Source organism: Musa acuminata, chromosome BXJ3-4 (genome assembly GCF_036884655.1).
Source record: "Musa acuminata AAA Group cultivar baxijiao chromosome BXJ3-4, Cavendish_Baxijiao_AAA, whole genome shotgun sequence".
Classification (NCBI taxonomy): Eukaryota; Viridiplantae; Streptophyta; class Magnoliopsida; order Zingiberales; family Musaceae; genus Musa; species Musa acuminata.
This window is the reverse complement of record NC_088352.1, coordinates 9,491,328-9,497,327: the sequence shown is the minus strand read 5'-3', so window position 1 is coordinate 9,497,327 and position 6,000 is coordinate 9,491,328. Positions and strand designations below refer to the sequence as shown.

The 6,000-nt window shown below is 41.2% G+C and overlaps 1 pseudogene; it reads right to left on the bottom strand.

Annotated features, from left to right (window-relative positions):
* Positions 1-1,129: 1,129 nt before the first annotated feature.
* LOC103981686 (calmodulin-binding protein 60 B-like) lies at positions 1,130-5,958 on the bottom strand (annotated as a pseudogene).
* Positions 5,959-6,000: the final 42 nt, after the last annotated feature.

Below are 6,000 nucleotides of genomic sequence, written 5' to 3'. Positions count from 1 at the left end.
GTGTATTGCTCTCTCCACCACAGAAGCAGAATATATTGCTGCTACAGAGGTATGCAAAGAAATGTTATGGATGAAAGAATTCTTACAATAATTGGAGCTGAAACAGGAAAATTATGTGGTGCATTGTGACAGCTAGAGTGCCATCCATTTGTGTAAGAACCCAATGTTTCATTCCAAGTCAAAGCATATAGATGTCAGATACTACTGGATTCGAAATGTATTTAAAGAGAAGCAGTTGCAGCTTCAGAAAATTCATACAGATGACAACGGAGCAGACATGTTGACAAAGACCTTACCAAAAGAAAGACATGAGATATGTCGACAGTTAGTCGGTATGGCTTCACATTGAGGAGTCATGGGACAGCCTCCCTTATGGGCTGAAGGGGGAGGTTGTTGGGCTGATGGCCCATATTCAGCCCACAGCCCACACCCCCTCTTAACCTAACCCTAATTAAGATTAGGGGGGTGTGGTGGCTACATTTTATAGGCAGATTAAAGCTATAAAAAGGCAGCAACGAGGCAGATCTTTGGAGAAACGAGATTCCAAAGAGAAGAAGGAGAACACGGCAGAAAAGGAAGAGAAAGAAAGGGAAGAAGACAAGGACAACACAGAGACTGTTCTCAATCATCTAGCAGTGGTCTCATCTCAGGTTAGATCAAATCTACAGTAGGCTCTTGCTGTGATTATTTGGGAGTTTTAGATATTGTGGGCAGTGACATGATCCTTATATCCCAGTTATTCTCTTGTGGTTGTTGCTAGGGTTTTGAGCAAGAGATTGAGATTTGTATATTCATTATTCTCATAGTAGATTATCTCTAGTTTGTCCCATGATTTTTACCCGTATATCTTGATGTTCTGTTTGATTGTGTTTCCATTTTATTCCGCTACGTATTTTGATCTTCTAGTATTTATTCCTATACAAAGATTATTTCTATTTATATCCCCCATCACCCGCTACCAAGGATCTACTCGCAGTAGATAGAGATTCAGAAGCCATCAAAATCTGCAGCTGCAGTACATATTGCAGGGCATTTCAGGGTTTGCTGAATCAACAAGAGACAGTCGCAGAATAAGATAGCTGCAGGTGAGAACTACAATGTAGAGCCTCGGTGACTTGCAATTGTCAGCTTTGACTAAGAATCCTATTTGAAACCTCCAGTCTGCATCATTATCCATGTAAGATATAAAAGCTATTTTACGACATAATCAGCCACACAATAATGTATAACCCTATATGATATATATTGCTATTCTTCTAGTTCAACAAGCTGAGCTGCCCTTCTCTCAGCAGCCTTTTTCCTGACAAAAATGCCCCACCTCATAGCTGCCTTGATCTTGAGCCAACCGACAACTGCTTTACCAGATGAACGATTCCTTTCATCATCAAAGTTGAAGTTAGGACATGGCGAAGGCATATACGGCGGAAAGCCATATCCATCTTCAGGGAGACCGACAGAAGCTCCACCCATGGTGAAGGTTCGGAGCAAATGTTGCATATCCTCATTCTCCAGCATCTCATGGCTTCTCAAGCGAATCTCTTCCTCAGAGAAGAAATCATCCATACAGCGGCTGTCCTGCTGACCAGACCAGTCATCATATATGTTCAAGCCTGAATGCTCCATGGAGTGGCTTGATGGTTGGAATCCAATGCTCGTCTGCTGTGGTAGAGCCAGTGCCAGACTTGTACTATCATTTCTTGTAATTAAGCTCTGTTGAGCAGAACCAATTGCCTCATTCTGTGGTGTGAAGCAGGCGCTTTCATACTGCATGTTTGTATCAGAAGCTACGTTTGGAGGACTAGTTGAATATGTAACCCCTTCATTTCCACTATAAACAGCAGTTATGGTACTTCCTGAAGAAAAGAGAGCAAAAATTAGTATTCTAAGGAGTGTTGCTTTCCTTTGGATGATGGTTATAACATCCACAAGATGATATCTTCACTACATATCCTAGTGAGGCAAAAACGACCTATGATATTGCATGCACAGGATCATCTACGATATAGCATTCGGCATTTTGTGCACCTAGCTAAGTGATCATGTTGTGGTTCACAACTCGCCAGATAAACATAATTTTTATCATCACCTGCAACATCCTAAGTGCCACAACCTAGGTATTTTTAAATTAATGATAAATAAAATAAACAGAAACTTCAAAAATATTTGGGGTCACATCTATAGACCATCATTCTCGATCATCACTTTCAAGTCCGTCCTACTGCTGTACAGGAGCTAAATAACATGCTACAAGAGAAATTATTCTTATTCATGGTAGAAATTTCATACCTCCTGTTAGTGTAAGTAACTTTTTTAGCCGTGGCCTCGGGGCCGTCGCGGCTTGGTTCGGGTCCGGAAGGCGGTGATCTCCTTGGGGGCGCTCCTCGAGGTCTCCCGGCGGCCGAGCTCGGTGGTTCGGGTCGGGAGGTCGGTTCGACAGCTCGGGTCGCCCGGTCGGGTCGGCGGCTCGGGTCGGGAGGCAGCTCCGCCGCAGCTTCGGGAAGAGGCAACACCGTCTTGCACCTGCACACAGGTCGGGCCGGGAGCTCGGCCCGACCCCTCCGACGATCAAGTTAGAGAAGGATGTGGAGGGGATTGTGGATGAGGCAGAAGAAGAGCCTCTGAGTGTTGTGTTTGAGTGAGTTGCTCCCTCAAGCTCGACGGTTCGGGTCGGCGGCTCGGGTCGGGAGGCAGCTCCGCCGCAGCGCCAGGAAGAGGCGACACCGTCTCGCACCTCCGTCTGTTGAGTGTGTGATCCCCCCCTTTTGCTTAGGACTCAGGGGTGTTTATAGAGGAGGTTTGATGTTACCGCTGGGGTTGTGTGGGAGGCCGAGCTGCTGCAGGGTACGGAGAGCCTCGGGCAGTGTGTTGCGCAGGGGGTTGCGTGGGAGATCGGGGGATCGCAGGGTATGGGCGAGCTTCAACCATTACCTGCTTCTGTCCCGTCCGGCTGTGCTGGGTCTGCCATTTTTTGCCATATCACCTCCCATATCAACCAAAGGATGCTCCAAAGGAAACGAAGCTTGTAGGTTGACTTGAGACTCTTCATGATCATTTGAAGAATCTGATAGGGCTTTCTTTTTTTTGCTAAAGTTCAGAAGAGCCTTACCATCATATTCTATGACATGCATCCAATTATCATATGCCTTCTTGACCAACGCATCTGCAAAGACCTGCAAAAAATAAAAGAGATTGCCACAACCTGAAAGTCAGGCACCAGCTTTATCTAGGTATTGGCATGAGAAATCCTCCAAATTAAAAAAAAATGATTCATATGAACAGATTTTAGTATATTGAGTTTGCATCTTCATCTCCAAGCATGATCTATCAAACATATGCATCTGAGAAACATGTTCATTGCAACCATAATGGTCTCGCATCAAATACATAACATCCTAGAACATACTGACGAAATTAGTCCCATTTACTTGGAGAATCAATGGCACTTTTCGATGCCAAGAGTCTGAATATCAACATTTATTATTTCCAGAAACATCTCAGAACAACATTTGCTACTGTAACATAGCTGATAGTGCCATTGTCCATAGACATACAGGATTTTCTTTCCACTGCAGTTTATTATGACTAAAAAATGCATGACAAGAAAACAATGCAAAAGTAGATAATGACAGCTCTATATCAAGCCAACATAAGAAGACCTATGTCCTTATAAAATTCATTTATTCAATATAAGAAATATATGCATCCATCTTTCACGATAAGTTTGTCTAGATCATATACTAGAAGATATCTGCTATATGCATCTAACATAAGTATATGGTCTCGAGTGTAAATCTTAATTTATTGTCTATTTTCATGGGCTTCTGGAGGTCATCATTGATGTGGATATTTTATGTGATGCTAACAATATGCTTTAAGGAAAAACAGGATAGAAGAGACACAAACAAATGGGACAATAAAGCAAACAAGTCATAGCAGTACTTAAACATTGCCAACTAAAAAATTTTCTAGAACTTGCCACGACTGCCAAAATTAGTAGCTACACAAAAATGATAACAAACATGCCATTACTGCCAACAATTCTAGCCCAAAATTTTGTGGGAGAATTTACATGTGACACTAGCTGTGAACAGTAAGTCCTCTTATGAGTGCATGACCAATCTATAAATAGTAATTTAAGAATGCAACTGTGATGATACAACACTGCTTCTCTTCAAATATGTGTTTTGCCGAAGATATTAGCTCCTCGGGCTATCCAGTTCAAAGCAAGCATCAAAAGGTCAGGTCCAAAATGGAAAAAAAAATGAAAAAAACATTGCATAATCTCACATCTCATTGAAGACGAAAATAGCACATCATTGGGTAACTAACAACTTTGCAACATTTGGTATTAGTTCATAGTCAATCTCATGCACATAATCATCATGACACAAACATTAAGCAGGGTGCCTCTTTTTTAGGAGCTTCTCCATAATTGAAGAGCAATTTCTCCATCAACAGAGAAATTCAGCCCAATGCTACTGAATGCTCTATAGAAATAGCTTATTACCCTCATCTTTGTTCCTAGTTACTACTAGACCTGAGTACTCAATCTCGTATGAAAATATTTCATTCCCTATGCTATGTTTATAACTAATAGCTCAAACTCCCCCATTTACAATCACAATGGTGTGTATCATAAACAGATTATAATATTAAAATGAATTATTGAACAATAGAAATAAATATACTAAAGCTGACCTTCTGATTGTCATTCAGGTTTTCAGCAGAATAGAACTGCCCACCAGCAATCAGGCCACAAAACTCATAAATGTTATTGAAAATTGCACCAATATCCCTTGTGTCATCAGAATAATATACATAGTACTTTCCACTTAAGACACAAGTCTTGGCATGCTCCACAAGACTCTCCCACATCTTATTGGACATACCACTTCCAAGAACCTACATTGTGAAGTAAATTAGATCCACAAACAGTGGAGGTAATAAGAGACTCATTACAGCAAACAAGAAAACCAAAGACTTACCTTGCGGAGTTTCTGGGGATCCCTAACAACAAGTCTGAGAAAGTCTTCAACTGTAAAGATTCCATATTTATTCAACCTCTTGTGGAATGAACCATCCTTACCAATCTTTTCCAACCTCCAGACTTCATCTTTCAATTCAGGTGGATAGTGTTTCTTGTACACTATAAACATCAGAAAGAAAACTTAGGTAAATGGAGAAAAAGAAACCAAAGATAGTGCAAAGCTGACCTACATTCCCCTCTGTGGTCCTTCACAGTGAAAGCTTCTGTTTTCGCTTCACGGACTCGAATACCATCACAAAAACCTGAAGCAATCTTCAGTCCAAGCCTAAATTTCCTACTCCGTATCCAACTAGAATTGTCTGTAAATGTGAGCTCTCCAAGGGTTCCTACACCTTCTTTCAATGAGACGTATAAGTCTCCAGTCAAAAGAGGCCTTTTTCCTTCGCGTTCTTTCACTACATGACTGTCAAACTCTTCTTCTGTCCAATCATCATTGTCTTCATTGTTAAAATCACCCTCAAGGACTAAAACTTCTAGTTTTGCAGACGACTCAGGTCCTGATGTGACAACATGGCCAGTGTTTGCATCAATCAACACAACATGAATTTCAGCTCCCTGTTCCCCTTCTACTTTTCCTCCAGTAAAATGGGATAAGGATAGTCTTGTCCGGAAATGAAGCTGGAGATTTCTTCCATCAGGACCTTCAATTTGCTTCGGTGAAGACCTGCATTTCTTGAATTCAGAAGGATCCTAAAAGAGTATTACATAAGTAGAAATTATTCATGTAAAGAATTTTCATAGTTGGTTAAACCATAATTTCCCACCAATTGTGAACACTGAGGGAAACTTGATAAATTGGAGAACAAGAAGACTGAAGCAAAACAACAAGCCTTCTTGAATAACGTTAGTCTTTATTCATAAAGCACCTAATCCAGGAATCGAAACAAGCATAAATAGTCAAAGATGCATATTAGGCATAGGATAACTCATATGTCCAAATGGCAGGGCTGAGT